This window comes from Mustelus asterias, unplaced genomic scaffold, assembly GCF_964213995.1.
Source record: "Mustelus asterias unplaced genomic scaffold, sMusAst1.hap1.1 HAP1_SCAFFOLD_123, whole genome shotgun sequence".
In the NCBI taxonomy this organism is placed as follows: domain Eukaryota; kingdom Metazoa; phylum Chordata; class Chondrichthyes; order Carcharhiniformes; family Triakidae; genus Mustelus; species Mustelus asterias.
In genome coordinates, this window is record NW_027590161.1 from 231,801 (window position 1) to 251,608 (window position 19,808).

The 19,808-nt window shown below is 46.2% G+C and overlaps 1 long non-coding RNA gene and 1 pseudogene across 1 annotated transcript in view; one reads left to right on the top strand and one right to left on the bottom strand.

The window, feature by feature from the left end:
• Positions 1 to 19,808, bottom strand: part of LOC144484695 (uncharacterized) — a 971,557-nt gene that overhangs the window by 124,745 nt on the left and 827,004 nt on the right. The window lies entirely within an intron of this gene.
• On the top strand, positions 1,442 to 1,620 carry LOC144484696 (U2 spliceosomal RNA; annotated as a pseudogene).

Sequence of the window (19,808 nt, forward strand, 5' to 3'; positions counted from 1 at the left end):
AGTTTAATGCGGAAAAGTGTGAGGTGATTCACTTTGGAAGGAGTAACAGGAATACAGAGTATTGGGCTAATGGCAAGATACTTGGTAGCGTGGATGAACAGAGGGATCTGGGTGTCCATGTGCATAGATCCCTGAAAGGTGGCACCCAGGTTGATAGGATTGTTAAGAAGGCGTACGGTGTGTTAGCTTTTATTGGTAGAGGGATTGAGTTTCGGAGCCAGGATGTCATGATGCAACTGTACAAAACTCTGGTGTGGCCGCACTTGGGGTATTGTGTACATTTCTCGTCGCCGTATTATAGGAAAGATGTGGAAGTGTTGGAAAGGGTGCAGAGGAGATTTACCAGGATGTTGCCTGTTATGGTGGGAAAATCGTATGAGGAAAGGCTGAGGGGCTTGAGGTTGTTTTCGTTAGAGAGAAGAAGGTTAAGAGGTGACTTAATAGAGGCATACAAGATGATCAGAGGATTAGATAGGGTGGATAGTGCGAGCCTTTTTCCTCGGATGGTGATGGCTAGCACGAGGGGACATAGCTTTAAATTGAGGGGTGAGAGATATAGGACAGATGTTAGAGATAGGTTCTTTACTCAGAGAGTAGTAAGGGCGTGGAATGCCCTGCCTGCAGCAGTAGTGGACTCGTGAACATTAAGAGCATTCAAATGGTTATTGGATAAACATATGGATGATATTGGAATAGTGTAGATTAGAGGGGCTTTATATTGGTTTTACTGGTCGGCGCAACATCGAGGGCCGAAGGGCCTGTACTGCGATGTAATGTTCTATGTTCTATGTTCTAAACTCCAACGAGTACAGGCCCAATTCAGGGATTTTCTCTGCTGGAAGGTGGGAAGTGGTTTTCCACAAGGTTCAGCGCTGGGATCACTGTCCTTCATCATTTACATCAACAAGATGGAATCAGGAAGCAAAATTATAATTTCAAAATTTACAAACAAATCCAAACTCAGAATGAAAATGAGCAGAATGGGAGAATACACCTAAACACAATGACACATTAATAATCAGTTATAAACTTGCAAATTGGGTATTAGAATTGGAAATTAATTTCACCACAGCTCAGTGTCAGGTTCTGCATTCTGATCAGAACAATGTGTTTTCAAATCACTCTGTAGAATTCAAGTATCTGGATGTTTTCGAGGAGTTTCGGGCTTCAGGTGATCAGATTCACAAATCGCTTAAAGAAGCAACACAGTTTAGACAGAACCACAACAATCCAGAAAATAAATTTTGGAGTTCATTTATAGATTATTGGAAATATGAACAATTCACAAAATCTTTGACAGTCACTGAATACTCCTCGGTTTGTAATTGGGTTGTTTGAATATCAGGAACTAGCTGAAACCTCTTTCTTTTCAATACAAAGCCGAGGTATGGAGAAATTTCACATCATACATTGACCACCAAACATCATTAAAGCAAAGCCAAACTCTTCTTGGCCTTTTGGCTCAGATCAAGTGTAGTATCCACATGCTGTACTTGGTTGAAGTCATTTCGCTTCATTTGAAGAAATTTTTAAAAGCGGCATCTCGGCCTTTTGGCGAAGATGCAAATGAGATCAAGCCTTGGAGGAAGTGCAATGCCTACTCCAATCAGCTTGGATCATGTAGATCAAGCCCCAGGCAGAATGTCAGAGCCCCGTCTTGTCAGCTTGGATCGGGAATGTCTCAACTTGTGGAGACTCTGAATTGGACTTGATTTGATTGAATTGGATTTAAAAAAGAATTAAAAAGCCAAACTCTTCCTGTTTTCAACATATTCCAAAGATAAAAGAATCGGACAGCTCCACAGAATGGACATCTCACTCACCAAATTGAAATAGTATATGTTTAAAATTGAAACAACTTCTTTCATTTCAATTCTTTTCTTAAACACAATACAATTCTACATGGACAGATAGTGCCAGATATTAAAGGAGACTTCGATCAGATATTCCACTCAGGTGAAAGAACCACAATCAGTAGAATTTCACACTGACAAATATAACCTGCAATACTTGTTCACTGGTATCCGGTATTCCACTCTTGTTCGTGATCCACATTCAAATTTCCATGATATTCTTACTCCCACTCAACGTTATTTCAGAGAGATCACCTTCACTGAGGTCCAATCTTACAATAGATAAGACTGAGTAGTTCACTCCTCAATACATTAACTTCATTGAGTAGTGAGCCCGTGAATAACAGAGAGAGGCTCATTGTCAGTTGATGAAAAGGATTAAAAACACAGAGATATTTCAAGTCATTCGATTTAAGTAAATTACATCGTTCACCTGGGGTCTGTATAACAGCGAGCATAAGATCAGCATGGAGCATTTTCAGCCAGAGTTTAAAGTCTGAGAGCGGCTCACACACAGATTTACACAACCTCAATGATTAGAGTCACTCACCGGGAACACCAATAATGGCGATGATTGGGTAGAATATTTTCAGAACCGTGTTGATTGGATACTGCATCTTCAGTGTGAGGTGTTGTGCCTCTTCGTGCTGCTGAAAGTCTCTCTGTCTCGAACTCTGACGTTATATATTCCCAAACTCTTTAATTTATACACTGTATATTCACCTTAGGGACATTGTGGCAGCAACCTGGTTTGAAGTTTTTTTTAAAAATACATGAACAAACAGATTACGACATTGAGTTCAGTGATGGAAAATATTTATTTTTAGGATTGACTTACTTCTTTCCAAACACTGGATTCTGTTGATCACATTTATCAAGTAATAACAAGTGGAAAGATGCTGTCCACTCAAACACCATCAGTCCCACCTCTAGATCTCAGATAGTTTCAGTGATATCTGTCACTGGACTGTCACATTTCAGTAATTGTGTTCAAATTGTTACAGTGTCTCTCTGTGTGATCTTTAACAGTGGGCATTCTGCGATGTGATTTAAATGGGTTAGAGTTTAGGATAAATTGCAAAATTCCGTTGATCAATAATTTGGAACTATTTAGTCTGCAAAGAAATTTGTTTTTTTTTATCCCGAAATCAAATGCAGCTCCTCAAACTGAGAAAATATTCAGAAACAATGGGACATCTCAGAAAATTCAGGCCCTGCAGCAGATACAATCACATCACCTCTTAGAGCAGTAAAATAACATATTTAACTGTGACCAGCAATGCACAGGCTCCAAATGACACTGGACCCACATCTGATACAGTGTTCAGAAACGTGCCCAGACGTGGAAGGAGAGAGATGAACACGAGAGAGAGGGACGGCTTGTGGGATGGGCTGAATCTAGAAAGGGTGCGAGGCTGGGAAAATGAATGGATAAGAGTGAGAGAGGAAGACTCTGAGCGAGTGAAAGTGAAAAAGAGGAAGACAGAAGGATAGATGGGGCGGGAGTGAGGCGTGATGATGGGGGAAGCCGTTATTGTGAGAGGAATGGTGTTTATAACAGTAACTTAAGTTAGGAAGAAGTTAGCTCCGCTGGCTATGAGGAGAGGCTGAATAAACCAGGATTGTTTACACTGGAAAGACGGAGGCTGAGGGGAGACCTGATAGAGGTTTACAAAATTGTAAGAGGCACAGACAGGGTGGACAGTCAGAGGGTTTTCTCCAAGGGTGGAAGTGTCAGTTACAAGGAGGCACAGGTTCAAGATGGCAGGAGGAAATATTAAGGGAGATGTGCGGGGAATCTTTTTCACACAGAGAGTGGTGGGTGCCCGGAATGCACTGCCAGGGGAGGTGGTGGAATCAGGCACATTAGCAACATTTAAGTGGCATCTGGGTTGATAAATTATTGGAGGTAAGAGGGATACTGACCGAGTAAGCTCAGGAGGTTTTATTTTAAATTTGGGCATCATGATCGGCACAGGTTTGGAGGTCGAAGGGCCTATTCCTGTGCTGTCCATTTCTTTGCCGTTTGTTCTTTGGGAGTGTGCATCAAGAAAGATGCAACTGGGGTAAGAGAGAATTAGACAAATCAGACCACAAGACTGTGATCCTGCTACAGGCTGACACGCAAAGGCTAAAGCGGGATGATCCATCAAATAAAATCATGAAATGTTGGTCTGAGGAATCGAAAGATCTCCTACGTGACTGCTTAGAGTCCGTGGACTGGTCAGTATTTAAAAACTCTGCGACCAACCTGAACCAGTCCGTCACTACTGCAACTGACTTCATTAGGAAGTGTGTAGGAGACTGTGTGCTCAAGAAGATATTGCGTGTGTTTCCCAACCGGAAACCATGGATGAATACGGATATGCACTGCGTTCTGGAGTCCAGGTCTGAGGCATTCAAGTTAGAGGACGCTGACCTGTACAAGCCAGATATGATCTACACAGATCCATCAAAGATGCCAAGAGCCAGTACCGGACCATGCTAGTGCCCCATGCTAGCCACACGGACCTCCACCGACTATGCCAAGGTCTGCAAGGCATAGTAGACTTCAAGATGAAGGCCAGTAAAATCGCTGGCTTCAACGCACCCATTTCTAATAAGCTCAATGTGTTCTATGCCCGTGTTGAGCATGAGGTCAGCAAGAGCATGTCCTCCATCCCAGAAGCCTCGGATGAAGCTGTACCTGAGGTCACCATTGCAGATGTCAGAAATTCCATTTCTCCTTTATCAATTCGGGATGCACCTAACTAATCAACTCCAATTTAGTGAATTCGAATTGATGTTTGGTGATGAGGTATGAGAACCAGGGGAAATTGGTGAATCACTGTTCTGAGACTACATTTTAGCACAATGTGTCAGGTTTTAGTGAGAAATTAACTCGGGCTACACTCCAGCACCCCCACGGCCTGATTATGGGCCCCCATCCATTCGTGGGCCAGCCTCAATGACCGTCCCTGTCCCGGCCCGCTGAAATCTCCAGCCTCCCCCGAGAAGTGACGGTCCTACTCACCATGCCACAGGAAGACCCCTCCCCCCCGAAGACCCAACCAGCAGCCCTCTCCATCCCCTCCCCCCCCCCCCCGGCTAACAGCCCTCCGCCCTTCCCCCAGGGCCACCCCGATTTTTGGCCTCCCTCCAGCCCAAAGCGATCCGTTTGCACAGTGGCAGCGGGGGCCCCCACTCTCACCGATTGCCGCCACCTCCCTCGGCCCTATCCCCGAAGCCATTCTCGCAATCTTCCCCATCCCCTTGACACTGCCCCATGCCCAATGGACAGTGCCAAGATGCCTCTGGGGCATGGGCACTCTCCCTCTTGGGCAGTGCCAGGGATCACAGGCTCGCATTGCCAGGGTGCCCATGCCCATCGGGCACAACCACCCTGCAGCTTGACTCCCTGAGCGAGCCACAATTGCATCCCCCTTCACTTTAGCGGCGTTAGGCCACTACCTCCCCAAAACTGGAGTGTTAGTGTGATCCCGCTTGAATGAAACACCCTGGCGGGGTGGGTGATGCGCGTGGGCCCGGCGAATTCGGTCCCGGACCCGTTAGTACTATTTAAATAGCATATAAAATACTATTTAACTGCTTGCCCCGCTGCTCAGCTGATTTCTGATGCCGGAGCAAACCCAGACCTGGGAGTTGCAAGCGTGGCGCAAATGCACACAAGGATCCCACGAATCGGGTGAAGTGCGATTCTCCTGGCTGGCTGTGCTGAAAGATTTGTGCAGCGTGATGGGAGATTCGCCCCCCTTCCCGCCTGATTCTCCCGGCTGGCTGTGCCAATGTCAATTAGGAGTGCCCCCGACCTCAATTAGGAATCCCCCTGTCAATTAGAAGTGCCCCTGTCAATTAGGAGTGCCGCTTGTCAATGTGGAACACCCCTGTCATTTAGGAGTGCCCTTGTCAATCAAGAGTGCCCCCGAACTCAATTAGGAATGCCGCTGTCAATTAGGAGCGCCCCTGTAAATTCGAAGTGTCCCCTGTCAATTAGGAGTGTCCCCATCTCAATTAGGAGTACCCCTTTCAAGAAGGAGTTCCCTCTGTCAATCAGGAGTGCCCCCTCTCTCAATTAGGCGTGCCCCTTGTAAATTAGAAATTCCCCTTATCTCAATTAGTTGTGCCCCATGTCAATTAGGAGCACCCCCTGTCGAGTAGGAGCGCACGTGTCAATTAGGAGCACCCCCTGTCGAGTAGGAGCGCACGTGTCAATTAGGAGCACCCCCTGTCGAGTAGGAGCGCACGTGTCAATTGGGAGTGCCCCCTGTCAATTTCGAACTCCTCCTGTCAATTAGGGGTGCCCACCCCCATCAATTAGGAGTGCCCCCTGTCAATTAGGAGTGCCCACTGTCAATTAGGAGTGCCCCCTGTCAATTTGGAACACCCCTGCGAATTCTGAGTGCTCTTGCCAATTAGGTGTGCCCCTGTCATTTAGGAGCACCCCCTGTCAATTTGGATGCCCCCTGTCAATTGGGAGTACCCCCTGTCAATTAGTAGTGCCCGGGTCAATTAGGAGTGCGCCCTTTGAATTAGGAGTGCCCCTGCCAATTAGCAGTGCCCCCTGTCAATTAGCAGTGCCCGAGTCAATTAGGAGTGCCCCCTGTTAATTAGGAGTGACCCCTGTCAATTAGGAGTGCCCCCTATTAATTAGGAGTGCCCCTGTCTATTAGGAGTGACCCATGTCAATTAAGAGCGCTCCCTGTCAATTGGGAGTGCCCCCCGGTCAATTTGGAGTGCTCAACATCAGTTAGGAGTGACCCCTCTCAATCAGGAGTGTCCCGTGTCAATTAGGCGTGCCCCCTGTCAATCTGGAGTGCCAATGTCAATTAGGAGTACCCCCTGTCAATTGGGAGTGCCCCCCATCTCAATTAGGAATGCCCCTGCCAATTAGGAGTGCCCCTGTAAATTAGGAGTGTCCCCGTCAATTAGGAGTGCCCCCATCTCAATTAGGAGTCCCCCTTTCAAGTAAGAGTCCCCTCTGTCAATCAGGAGTGCCCCCTATCTCAATTAGGCGTGCCCCTTGTAAATTAGAAATTCCCCCTACCTCAATTAATATCACTAGCTGTTCTGTCTGGAGACAATACACATCTCTTTAACCTGTGTTGAATGCTCCCTCCACCCACATTATCTGTACCTTTTAAGACCTGGCTGGCTGTAGAGATTTGCATTCTAATTAGTATTCTGTAACTTGATTTCTGTGTCTGTGTACTGTTGGAGAACAGATAACTACTCCATCTGACGAAGGGGCATCACTCCGAAAGCTTATGGTATTTGCTACCAAATAAACCTGTTGGACTTTAACCTGGTGTTGTGAGACTTCTTACTGTGCTTACCCCAGTCCAACGCCGGCATCTCCACATCTCAGCAAACTACCCAGCCTTCAGGAGAACAGTGACCACGACACCAATCAATCCTGCCATAGCAACCTCTGCAAGACGTGCCGGATCATCGAAACGGATGCCATCATCTCACTTGAGAACACCATCCACCAGGTACACGGTACATACTCTTGCAACTCGGCCAACGTTGTCTACCTGATACACTGCAGGAAAGGATGTCCCGAGGCATGGTACATTGGGGAGACCATGCAGACGCTACGACAACGGATGAATGAACACCGCTCGACAATCACCAGGCAGGAGTGTTCACTTCCTGTTGGGGGACACTTCAGCGGAAACGGGCATTCAGCCTCTGATCTTCGGGTAAGCGTTCTCCAAGGCGGCCTTCACGATACACGACAACGCAGAATCGCTGAGCAGAAATTGATAGCCGAGTTCCGCACACATGAGGACGTCCGCAACCAGGATCTTGGGTTCATGTCGCTCTATCTGTCACCCCCACGACGTGCCTGGGCTTGCAAAATCTCAATAACTGTCCTGGCTGGAGAGAATGCACATCTCTTTAACCTGTGCTTAACCCTCTCTCCACTCACATTGTCTGTCCCTTTACGAAATGATTACCTGGAAAGACTCGCGTTCCAATCATTATTTTGTAAATTGAGTTTGTGGCTTTAGATGCCCTGTTTGTGAACAGAACTCCCACTCCCCTGATGATGGAGCAGCGCGCTGAAAGTTTGTGGCTTCTGCTACCAAATAAACCTGTTGGACTTTAACCTGGTGTTGTGAGACTTCTTACTGTGCTTACCCCAGTCCAATGCCGGCATGTCCGCAACCAAGAGTCTCTAATGAACTCATCCCTGACAAGGACAAACTGTTATACCTGACACCTTCTGTCCTTTGACAAATTCCAGGTCACTCGCCACAAGAAATCCCAGCATAGTGAAAAAACAACTTCAACCAAAAAGTCAGGTTTGCTTGATTGGAGGTCTTTCAGCATATTAAAAGTTAAAACTCCATTCAGCCGCATACATTCTCTGCAACACCGTGCACCTTTATCTTATGCAGCAGCCTTTTGTGCGGCAACTTGTCGAATGCCTTCTGGAAATCCAGATATGACACATACACCGGTCCCCCATTGCCCTGTAGAGAAACAGCAGCTTAATACGAGGTACGTCCATTCAAAATTCTAATTGCAACAGGGAAGAAGCTGATAGGCGTCAGTTGGTCGGTGTCCTCAGATTTTGTATTTTTTTCCCGATGGAATGATGTGGAAGAGATTGTGTCCCTGGCGCTTGGGGTCCTTGATCATGCTTTGATTCGATTTATTATCCTCACATAGAACATAGAACATAGAACATTACAGCGCAGAACAGGCCCTTCGGCCCACGATGTTGCACCGACCAGTTAAAAAAAAAAACTGTGACCCTCCAACCTAAACCAATTTCTTTTCGTCCATGAACCTATCTACGGATCTCTTAAACGCCCCCAAACTAGGCGCATTTACTACTGATGCTGGCAGGGCATTCCAACCCCTCACCACCCTCTGGGTAAAGAACCTACCCCTGACATCGGTTCTATAACTACCCCCCCTCAATTTAAAGCCATGCCCCCTCGTGCTGGATTTCTCCATCAGAGGAAAAAGGCTATCACTATCCACCCTATCTAAACCTCTAATCATCTTATATGTTTCAATAAGATCCCCTCTTAGCCGCCGCCTTTCCAGCGAAAACAATCCCAAATCCCTCAGCCTCTCCTCATAGGATCTCCCCTCCATACCAGGCAACATCCTGGTAAACCTCCTCTGCACCCTCTCCAAAGCCTCCACATCCTTCCTGTAATGTGGGGACCAGAACTGCACACAGTACTCCAAGTGCGGCCGCACCAGAGTTGTGTACAGTTGCAACATAACGCTACGACTCCTAAATTCAATCCCCCTACCAATAAACGCCAAGACACCATATGCCTTCTTAACAACCTTATCTACTTGATTCCCAACATTCAGGGATCTATGCACACATACACCTAGATCCCTCTGCTCCTCCACACTATTCAAAGTCCTCCCGTTACATGTATGAGTATGCAGTGAAAAGTAATGTTTCTTGTGGTGCTGCAATTGTGTTCATGCTCAGGGCCGGGCAGGGACTCTGGGCTCGTGGTGCTGTCATTGTCCACATGCGCAGTGCTGTGTGCGGAGTCAGGGCTTGCGCCGCTGTGATTGTGCACATGCGCAGTGCCGTGTGCGGAGTCAGGGCTTGCACTGCTGTGATTGTGCACATGCGCAGTGCCGTGTGCGGAGCCAGGGCTTGCACTGCTGTGATTGTGATTGTGCACATGCGCAGTGCCAGGCAAGGGCTCATGGTGCTGCAAGTGTGCACATGCGCAGTGGTGGGCCGGGAGTCTGGACTTGCGTTGTTGTAATTGTCCCTACACAGTGCCGGGAAGGGTTTCAGGGACCAAAAGAGAAAATGCTGGAAAATCTCAGCAGGTCGGGCAGCATCTGTAAGGAAAGAAAAGAGCTGACGTTTCGAAACCAGATGATCCTTTGTCAAAGCTAAAAGGCATGGAAAGTGGAAGATATTTATACTACAGGGTGAGGAATGAAAGATGAGTCATGGCCGCACAAACACAAGGGTTTTCTTGAGTCATAGCCACATAAAAACAAACACAAGTCATCGCCACACAAACACAAGAGTCATAGCCACACAAACACAAACACAAGTCATAGCCACACAAACACAAGTCATCGCCACACAAACACAAGAGTCATAGCCACACAAACACAAGAGTCATAGCCACACAAACACAAACACAAGAGTCATAGCCACACAAACACAAACACAAGTCATCGCCACACAAACACAAGAGTCATAGCCACACAAACACAAGAGTCATAGCCACACAAACACAAGTCATAGCCACACAAACACAAACACAAGTCATCGCCACACAAACACAAGAGTCATAGCCACACAAACACAAGAGTCATAGCCACACAAACACAAACACAAGAGTCATAGCCACACAAACACAAACACAAGTCATCGCCACACAAACACAAGAGTCATAGCCACACAAACACAAGAGTCATAGCCACACAAACACAAGTCATAGCCACACAAACACAAACACAAGTCATCGCCACACAAACACAAGAGTCATAGCCACACAAACACAAGAGTCATAGCCACACAAACACACGAGTCACAGCCACACAAACACATGTGCAGTGCCGGGACAGGGGCGCTGGCGGATTAACGGCTGCGGCGTGTGACGGGATTCAGGGATCAAGGTAACACCAGCGAGCCTTGTCCAACTCCACGGTTAAATCCGCCAGCATTTCTTTTCCTGCGAAACTCCAGACTTAAATCCGGCAGGCTTTCTCCTCCTGCTAAACTCCAGAGTTAAATCCACACATTTAACTATTGTTGAACTCCAGAGTTCAGTTCCGTCCAGGTTTCGCTTCTGCTAATCTCCAGAGATAAATCCATCTGGTTTACTTCTCCTGCTCAACTGCAGAGTTAAATCCGCCTGCCTTTCTGCTCCTACTAAACTCTAGATTTAAATCGGCCTTGCTTTCTGCTCCTCCTGAACTCCAGAGATAAATCCTCCTGGCTTTCTGCATCTGCTAATCTCTAAAGTTAATCCAACTGGTTTTCTGCTGCCTCTAAACTCCAGAGTGAGAACCGCCTGGTTTTCTGCTCCTGCGAGACCCCAGAATCAAATCCATCTGGCTTTCAGCTCCTTAAAGTCGCGTGGCTTTCTCCTCACCCTCAACTCCAGAGTAAATTCCGCCTGGCTTTATTTTCCCACTAATCTATAGAGATAAATCCTCCTGCCTTTCTCCTCCTACGATTGGCCAGAGTTAAATCCCCCCGGCTTTCTGCCTCTGCTAAACTCCAAAATTAAATCCGCCCCGGCTTCTGCTGCTGCTGAAATCCAGAGTTAAAACCTGCCTGGCGTTCTACTCCTGCTAGGTTGCTGCGCTGATCCGCCCGCTTCCTGCTCCCATTACACTGTAGATTTAACGCTGCCTGGCTATCTGCTCCCTCTGAAATCCAGAGTTATATCCGCCCATTTTACTGTTCCTGCTCAAATCCAGAGTTAAATCCGCCAGGCCTTTTGCTCCTGCGAGACCCCAGAGTTTAATCCGCCTGACTTTCTGCTCCAGCTAAAGTCCAATGTGAAATGCGGCTGCCTTTCTGCTCCCTCGAGGCCCCAGAGTTAAATCCGCATGACTTTCTGCTCCCGCGATACTTCAGTGTTAAAGGCGCTGGCTTTCTGCACCTGCAAAACTCCAGTTTTAATTGCGGCTGCTTTTCTGTTCTGTTCCAGAGCTAAATCCACCTTTCTGCTCCTGCTAAGCTAAGAACCTGTTGGGAAATTTTTGAAGCTTGAAATGTCCCAGGGCGAGGCTTCAAGTTTTCGAGAAATTACGATTCTTTATGGCAAATGGAGTATCACGTTGACAAATGCGAGGTTATTCACTTTGGAGGAAATAATAGAAAATTGGATTATTATCTAAGTGGAAAAAAATTACAACATGCTGCTGTGCAGAGGGACCTGGGGGTCCTTGTGCATGAGACGCAAAAGTCCAGTCTGCAGGTGCAACAGGCGATCAAGAAGGCAGATGGGATGTTGGCCTATATCGCAAGGGGGATAGAATATAAAAGCAGAGATGTCTTGCTGCATCTGCACAGGGCATTGGTGAGGCCGCAGCTGGAATACTGTGTGCAGTATTGGTCCCCTTATTTGCGGAAGGATATATTGGCCTTGGAGGGAGTGCAGAGAAGGTTCACCAGGTTGATACCAGAGATGAGGGGTGTTGATTATGAGGAGAGACTGAGCAGATTGGGTTTGTACTCGTTGGAATTTAGAAGGCTGAGGGGGGATCTTATAGAGACCTATAAGATAATGAAGGGGCTGGATAGGGTAGAGGTGGAGAGATTCTTTCCACTTAGAAAGGAAGCTAGAACTAGAAGGCACAGCCTCAAAATAAAGGGGGGTCAGTTTAGGACAGAGTTGAGGAGGAACCTCTTCTCTGAGGGTGGTGAATCTCTGGAAATCTCTGCCCACTGAAGTGGTGGAGGCTACCTCGTTGAATATGTTTAAATCACGGATAGATTGATTCCTGATCGGTAAGGGAATTAGGGGTTATAGGGATCAGGCGGGTAAGTGGAACTGATCCACTTCAGATCAGCCATGATCTTATTGAATGGCGGGGCAGGCTCGAGGGGCTAGATGGCCTACTCCTGCTCCTATTTCTTATGTTCTTATGTTCTTTAATAAAACTTTTCTTCTATGTTTTATCAGCTGATGTTAGTTTTGTTATATTTAATTGCCTGCACCTGAAGAGTTACTTCTGGAGGATCAACACTGACAGCAAACGAAAACCCATCATAACTTGGTGTTTGATTTTGAAGAAGCGCTACTTCCATGGCAGAAGGTAGAAGTAAACCGGTGGGATTTCATTGCCCTCCTGCATTTTCAGTTGCCCAACCCTATCGACAATGGTCGGCGGAGGTGGAAAGGTGGACCATTGTCACCACAGTGCCGAATTATGACACGAGCTTTGTCATTCCGATGAGGAGCACAAGGAGGAGCAAACTATTATCCGATTGGATGGCAGATGCCCCAGATAAAGAAGAAGGGCTGCAGCTCCTCCCACCATACTTAGATAGGCTTTACCAAAAAGACGATTTCTTGGAGAATTATGAAGGTTGGATGATGTTTGGTAGGATTAGCAGACAAGATGCCCAGTCCATGGAAGAGTATCTCATGGATTTTGACAGGGTAATGAAATTTCCTTTGTAGATTCCAGATGCAGTATTGGCCTTTCAGTTGTTGGACCGCCCATGTTTTTCGCAAATGGATACATTTTAAGTAATTACTGGAATACAATTAAGCAGAACAGAGCCCCTCTTTAATCAAATTGCAGCATCACAAAAAAATGTTTTTGAAAAACAATTGTTCCCCGCCACGTTGTTTAATACAGACTGAAATACCATTGCGCCCAGAATGGAAGAGGTAATGGTAACTCAGCCGCAAGCCAGACCAAATGGTACACGAAACCCCTTAAACAGTCACACTTACGCCAATAGCAGAGTGTTGAAACCAGATATAACAGATTTGATAGTCGGGAAAGGAGACGCACATTTAAGCAAAGATGCTTAAATTGAATAAATGCAAAATTGTGAATCGAGGTTTCCGATACGATTCCCCATAACACTACACAGTGAACTCCCCGAAAATAAAGATTTGTGTCTTTGCAAACTATTTGTGACACAGAATACGTGGAAACCGACACTGAAGAGGATCAGGACCAGGAAGGCACTGTTTTTGTGGCAAACAATGTTGATTCCTATAATGAGCGTCCTGATGATAGACTCTTTCAACTGTGTTGTTTTTGATACTGGATGTGATATCCATTGTCTATGGCCAAGATTGGCTAAATTGTTATTCAGGGTATCTTGATCAGAGAGACTGAAAGAAAGTGAAAGAACATGATAGTTCTACCTGCTTTAGATTTGGAGATGACAACATTCGAACATCCTCCAAAAGGGTGTTATTTCCCCGTAGGATTGCGGGAATCAGTTTATTCATAAGTACATATATAGTTTCGAGTGATATGCCTTTGTCATTGAGCAGGTCTGCGATGAAGAGAAGCTCAGATGGCTATCAATTTGAAACAGGACAAAGCCGTGGTATTTTGGGAAAACAATGGACCGGCAATTTACAAGGTCTGGCCATTATTGTCTTCCCTGAAGTGAAATGAAATTATCAGATCAAATCATTCATGATGCATTCGTGTCACCTCCAGACGAGAGCACGGTGGACTAAAAGAATATTATTCTGAAACTTCAGAAGCAGTTTGGATATCCAGCACCACAGAGACTGAGAGCACAGCTGCAGGATGCAGAACAAAGGATATAATGATCTCAAAGAACAAATATCAGCTCAGCGTGAAAGTTGAATATAATACAGAAGGACTCCACTGTGTCCAAACATGAGTCCACCATTCGCACGGGATTTCAATGATGTAGTGGCGATGGGTGTAAAGATATGGGATGAGGACAAACGCGTCGATCTATTGAACTTCGTGAACATGGCCACCCGGATTAGCGTTTCCACGGTCATTTACAGCAAAGATTAAAAAAACCATTTGAGCTAAAATTATCACCCATTGGATTGGAACAGTATTGGAGGCATTGTCTAATCTTTTGACAGATAATGGGGATGAATTGGGAAATGATGAGTTTCAAGATATGTGTAAAAATTACATGTTGTAACAATGCATAATGTAGCGGAGAACCCATTATGCAATGGCCTCTGTAAAAGGAATCACGGAGTTATAGATGATAAATTGCATAAATGTTTGGCAGATCAACCGGGCTGTAAATTGTAGCTCTGTCTCACACTCTGTCTCTTTCACTCTCTCTCTCTCTCCCTCACACTTTCTCTCTCCCTCTCTCTCTCTCCTTCACTCTCTCCCCCTCACTCTCTCTCTCTCTCTCTCTCCCTCACTCACTCTCTCCCCCCTCTCTCTCCTTCAATCTCTCCCCCTCACTCTCTCTCTCACTCTCTCTCTCCCTCACTATCTCTCTCTCCCCCCCTCTCTCTCCTTCACTCTCTCCCCCTCTCTCTTTCACCCTCCACCCTCTCTCTCCCCCTTTCTCTCTCTCTCTCTCTTCCCCTCACTCTCTCTTCCCCTCACACTCTCTATACCCCTCACTCTCGCTCCCCCTCTCTCTCCCCCTCACCCTCTCTCCCCCTCACTCACTCTCTTTCCCCCCTCACTCACTCGCTCTCTCTCCTGCTCTCTCTCTCTCCCCCTCATTCACTCGCTCTATCCCCTTCACTCACTCTCTCTCTGCCTTACTTTCTCTCTCTCCCTCATTCTTACTCTCTCTCTCCCTCACTATCGTTCTCTCTCTCTCTCTATCCCTCTCTCTCTCTCCCTCAGTCTCTCTCTCTCCCCCTCACTCTCTCTCTCCCCTCAGTCTCTCTCTCCCCCTCACTCTCTCTCTCTCCGTCACTCACTCTCTCCCTTCCTCACTTTCTCTTCCCCTCAATCTCTTTCTTCCCCTCACTCTCTCTCTCTCCCCTTCCCCCCTCTCTCTCTCTCTCTCCCTCACACTCTCTCTCTCCCCCTCTCTCTCCTTCACTCTCTCCCCCTCTCTCTTTCACCCTCCACCCTCTCTCTCCCCCTTTCTCTCTCTCTCTCTTCCCCTCACTCTCTCTTCCCCTCACACTCTCTATACCCCTCACTCTCACTCTCGCTCCCCCTCTCTCTCCCCCTCACCCTCTCTCCCCCTCACTCACTCTCTTTCCCCCCCTCACTCACTCGCTCTCTCTCCTGCTCTCTCTCTCTCCCCCTCATTCACTCGCTCTATCCCCTTCACTCACTCTCTCTCTGCCTTACTTTCTCTCTCTCCCTCATTCTTACTCTCTCTCTCCCTCACTCTCTCTCTTCCCTCAGTCTCTCTCTCCCCCTCTCTCTCTCCGTCACTCACTCTTCCCTTCCCCTCACTCTCTCTTCCCCTTCCCCCTCTCTCTCTATCTCCCTTTCTCTCTCTCAACCCCTCACTCTCTCTCTCTCCCCTCAGTTTCTCTCTCCCCCTCACTCTCTCTCTGTCACTCACTCTCTCCCTTCCCCTCACTTTCTCTTCACCTCAATCTCTTTCTTCCCCTCTCTCCCTCTCTCTCTCTCTCTCTCCCCTTCCCCCTCTCTCTCTCCCCCCTTCTCCCTCTCTCTCTCTCTTCCTTTCTCTCTCTCTCTCCCTCTTTCTGTCGCTCTCTCTGTCATACTTCGAGTTCCACACAGTGTGTTTGACAATCTCGTTAATATATTCTCTCCCACCCTCTCAGTTTCCCTCACAATCTCTCACGCTTGCCCTCCAGCACACGCTCTATCACTCTCTCTCTCTCTCACACACACACACACACACACACACATACACTCACACACACACACACGGTCAACCTATGTCACACACATGCTATCTCCCTCTCATGCTCTCACTCATAATCTCTCACACACTGCCAAACTTATCCTCACTCTCATACACACTGTTTGTCACACCCTTGCACACTTCCATACCTTGCTCGCTCACACTTTCCCTCTCTGACACTCATTCACATGTTTTCGCACTCTCTCATAGACAGTCTCTCACTCTCCCAAACAATTGCACATGCTCTTTCTCATAGAAACTCTCAAACTACCTTGATCTTGCTGAACCACTCCCTCAATATTTCTGTCAGTCCCTTACACTCTCTCCCAATCTTTGGCGCACTCTCCCTCTCTCTCAGCCAATTGTTTTCTTTTTTCTCTCTCTCTCTATCACCAATTGTCTATATTTTGTACCACCCATAATTCCGTTCCTCAAATTTCCTCGTGCACCATCTCACATTCACATCACAGCTCCCTCCCCCACTAACTCGCTGTTTTTCCCTCAGACACATATACAGAAACACGCACTCAAAGTTAAGTTAAAGTTTATTTATTAGTCACAAGTAAGGCTTACATTAACTCTGCAATTAAGTTACTGTGAAATTCCACTGGACACACAGACGCACATTCTGGGATTTATATTCGCTTCACAGTCTCGAATACACTCTTTCCTACACACACACACACACACCCTATCATAAACACACTCTGTCTCACAAACACGCACTCACACAGCCTCACTCACCCTCAAACACACACATTCCGGGGTTCGCGTACATTTTGTTGTCTCAAATACACTTTCACATACAAACAATCACACACACACACACACACACACACACATTCTCTCTCTCTCTCTCACACTCACACACACAAATTCAGGGAATTGCGTACACTTCATTTTTTTCAAACACACCTCTCGCACACATACACTGACACAATACACACACAATCACACACAAAACATCTGATACCACTGACGGGTACAAGCACTTCCACAAACATAGAACTATCAAACATGCTCACACTTGACAACATCTACACTCCCTCTCTCTTCCTCTCTCACACTCCCTCTTTCTCTCGCTCACTTTCTCACGCTCACTCACTTTGCATGCACTGACGAAAACAAAACACACATTCAAATTCGCGCTCTTGCACAATCACACTTCTCACGCACTCAATCTCTCACAGGCTCTTTCTCAAACTCCCTCTGTAACGTTCAATCTCTCCCTCAGGCTCCTCTCTCACAAACGCAACCCTCCACTCACTCCCACTCTCTCCCCCTCGCTTCTCTGAGGCCATTTTACATCATAGATCCAGCTTTCCCCACCTGTCACTCCATCTTTCTATATGACCGCACCACTGCACCTCTCACTCCATCTAGGTCTCTCTCTCTCTCTCTCTCTCTCTCAACACATCACTATCTCCCTATCTGTCGCTCTCTCTCCCCATATGCCTACCTCTCTCATTGAAATTGAATCCCCCACTTACCCACATTATCTATGTCCCTCGACCTCTTACCGCCACCGTATCCATCATTCTCTCAGTCCAGTTGGCTTCCCATCTCTCACCCGAGTTGGCTCTTTCCTGCTGGATCCCCTCCTCCATTTCCCCCGTCAATATCTTCACATCCGATCTAAAGTGTGTAATCCAGGACAGTAGACAATTCTCCAACTCAGCTATTTAATGTGAGCACAGTATCGAACCATTTATGATGGAGATGAACTTACTATTATAAGCACCATTCCTCTCTCAATATCTGCTCCCCCATCATCACTCCTCACTCCTGCACCCTCTATTTTTCTATCTTGCTCTCTCTCTCTTTCTCTGCACTTCTCAATCCGTTTCTCTCCCATGAAAGGTTGTGTATCAGATGTAGGATCAGTATCTGAAGGGGCCTGTGCATTACTTGTGACAGTTAAAAGTGTTTCGTTTTACAGTTCTATGTGGTGACGTGTTTGCATCTGCTGCAGGTACTGCATTCTCTGTGATGTCCCATTTTCACTAAATTGTTTTCTCAGCTTGAGGAGATGCGTTGTATTCAGGGGTAATTTTCTTTGCCAGTTAATAGTTCCACATTATTGGTTAACAGAATTTAGCAATTTATGCTCACCCATACCCAACTTAAATCACATAACTGAATGTCTACAAATCAAGAGCACACGGAGAGAGACAAGGTAACAATTGGAACTTAATTGCTGAAATGTCGCAGTCCAGTAACAAATATCACTGAAACAATCTGCGATCTAGAATTGGGACTGATGACGTTTTAGTGGACAGCACCTTTCCTCTTGTTAATGGTTGATAAATGGGTCAACAGAATCTTGTGTTTGCAAAGAGGTAATTCAATTCAAAAAAATAACTATTTTCCATCACTGAGCTCAATGTCGTAATCTGTTTGTTAATATATCTGTTGAAAAAAACTTCAATCAATGTTGCTCCCTCAATGTCCCTGAGGTGTATAAATTAAAGGCATTGTGACGATATAACCTCAGAGTTTGCAGGCAGGGAGACTGCCAGCAGCAGCCAGAGACGCATCACCTCATACTAAAAATGGTTCTCCCAATTGACATGGCTGGGAAAATATTCTACCCGGTCGTTGCCATTATTGGTGTTCCTGGTAAGTGACTGTAACCATTGAAGTTGTGTAAATCTGGGTGTGATGAGCTCTCTGATTTCAAACTCTGACGGAAAATGTTCCATGCTGATCTCATCTTCACACTTCATCTTCTGATGAACGTTGTAATTTATTTAAGTCAAATGCGTTGAGGTAAAACTGTCATTTAACCCTTTTCATCAACTCACAAACGTCTGCATGTAATTCACAGGCTCACTGATCAATGAAGCTATTGTAGTTACTGCAATATTTTGTCTTGTTAGATTGGATCTTAGTGAAAGTGATCTCTCTGAAAAACCGTTCAGTGGCAGTAAGAATAAAATCAAACTTTGAGTGTGGATCAAATAGCAGAGTGTAATATCCAACATCAGTGAAGAAGCGGAGCAGGATGTATTTATCAGTGTAGAATTGTACTCATTGTGGTTTGTTTATACACCAGAGTGCATTATCTGATGTAAGTATCCATCTAATTCGGGCACTATCTCTCCATGTAGAAATGTAGTTTGTTTGGGAAAAGTTGGTGTCGAGTAGCACAGGGATCTGTGGTGAGCCCCTATTATTCAGTGTTTGTCTCAATGTCAATGATGACCACGGGGGGGAGCGGTGAAGAATTAGAAAATTTGCGAATGACCCAAACGGTGGACGGGTGGTTAAATGGAGGCAGTGCATCTTGGACTAAAAAAAAAGATACAGACAAAATGGTTAAATGCGCAGTTGAGTGGCAGATGGAATTCAACCCTAAACAGTGTGAGGTGATACATTTGGAAGGAGAAAATTCACAAGGAAGTACCCAATGAATAATAGAACACTGGGATGTTCCATGGAGCAAAGTGACCTTGGCGTGTTTGTCCCAAGATCTCTGAAAGTGGAATGGCATGTTAGTATGGTGGTGAATAAGGCATATGGGACACTTGACCTTATCAATCAAAGCATAGATTATAAAAGCAGGGAAGTCATGTTGGAATTGTGTAGAACTCTGGTCTGGCCACAGCGAGAACACTGTGTGTCGTTTGGGTTGCCACATTTTTGGATGGAAATCTTTGCACTACAGG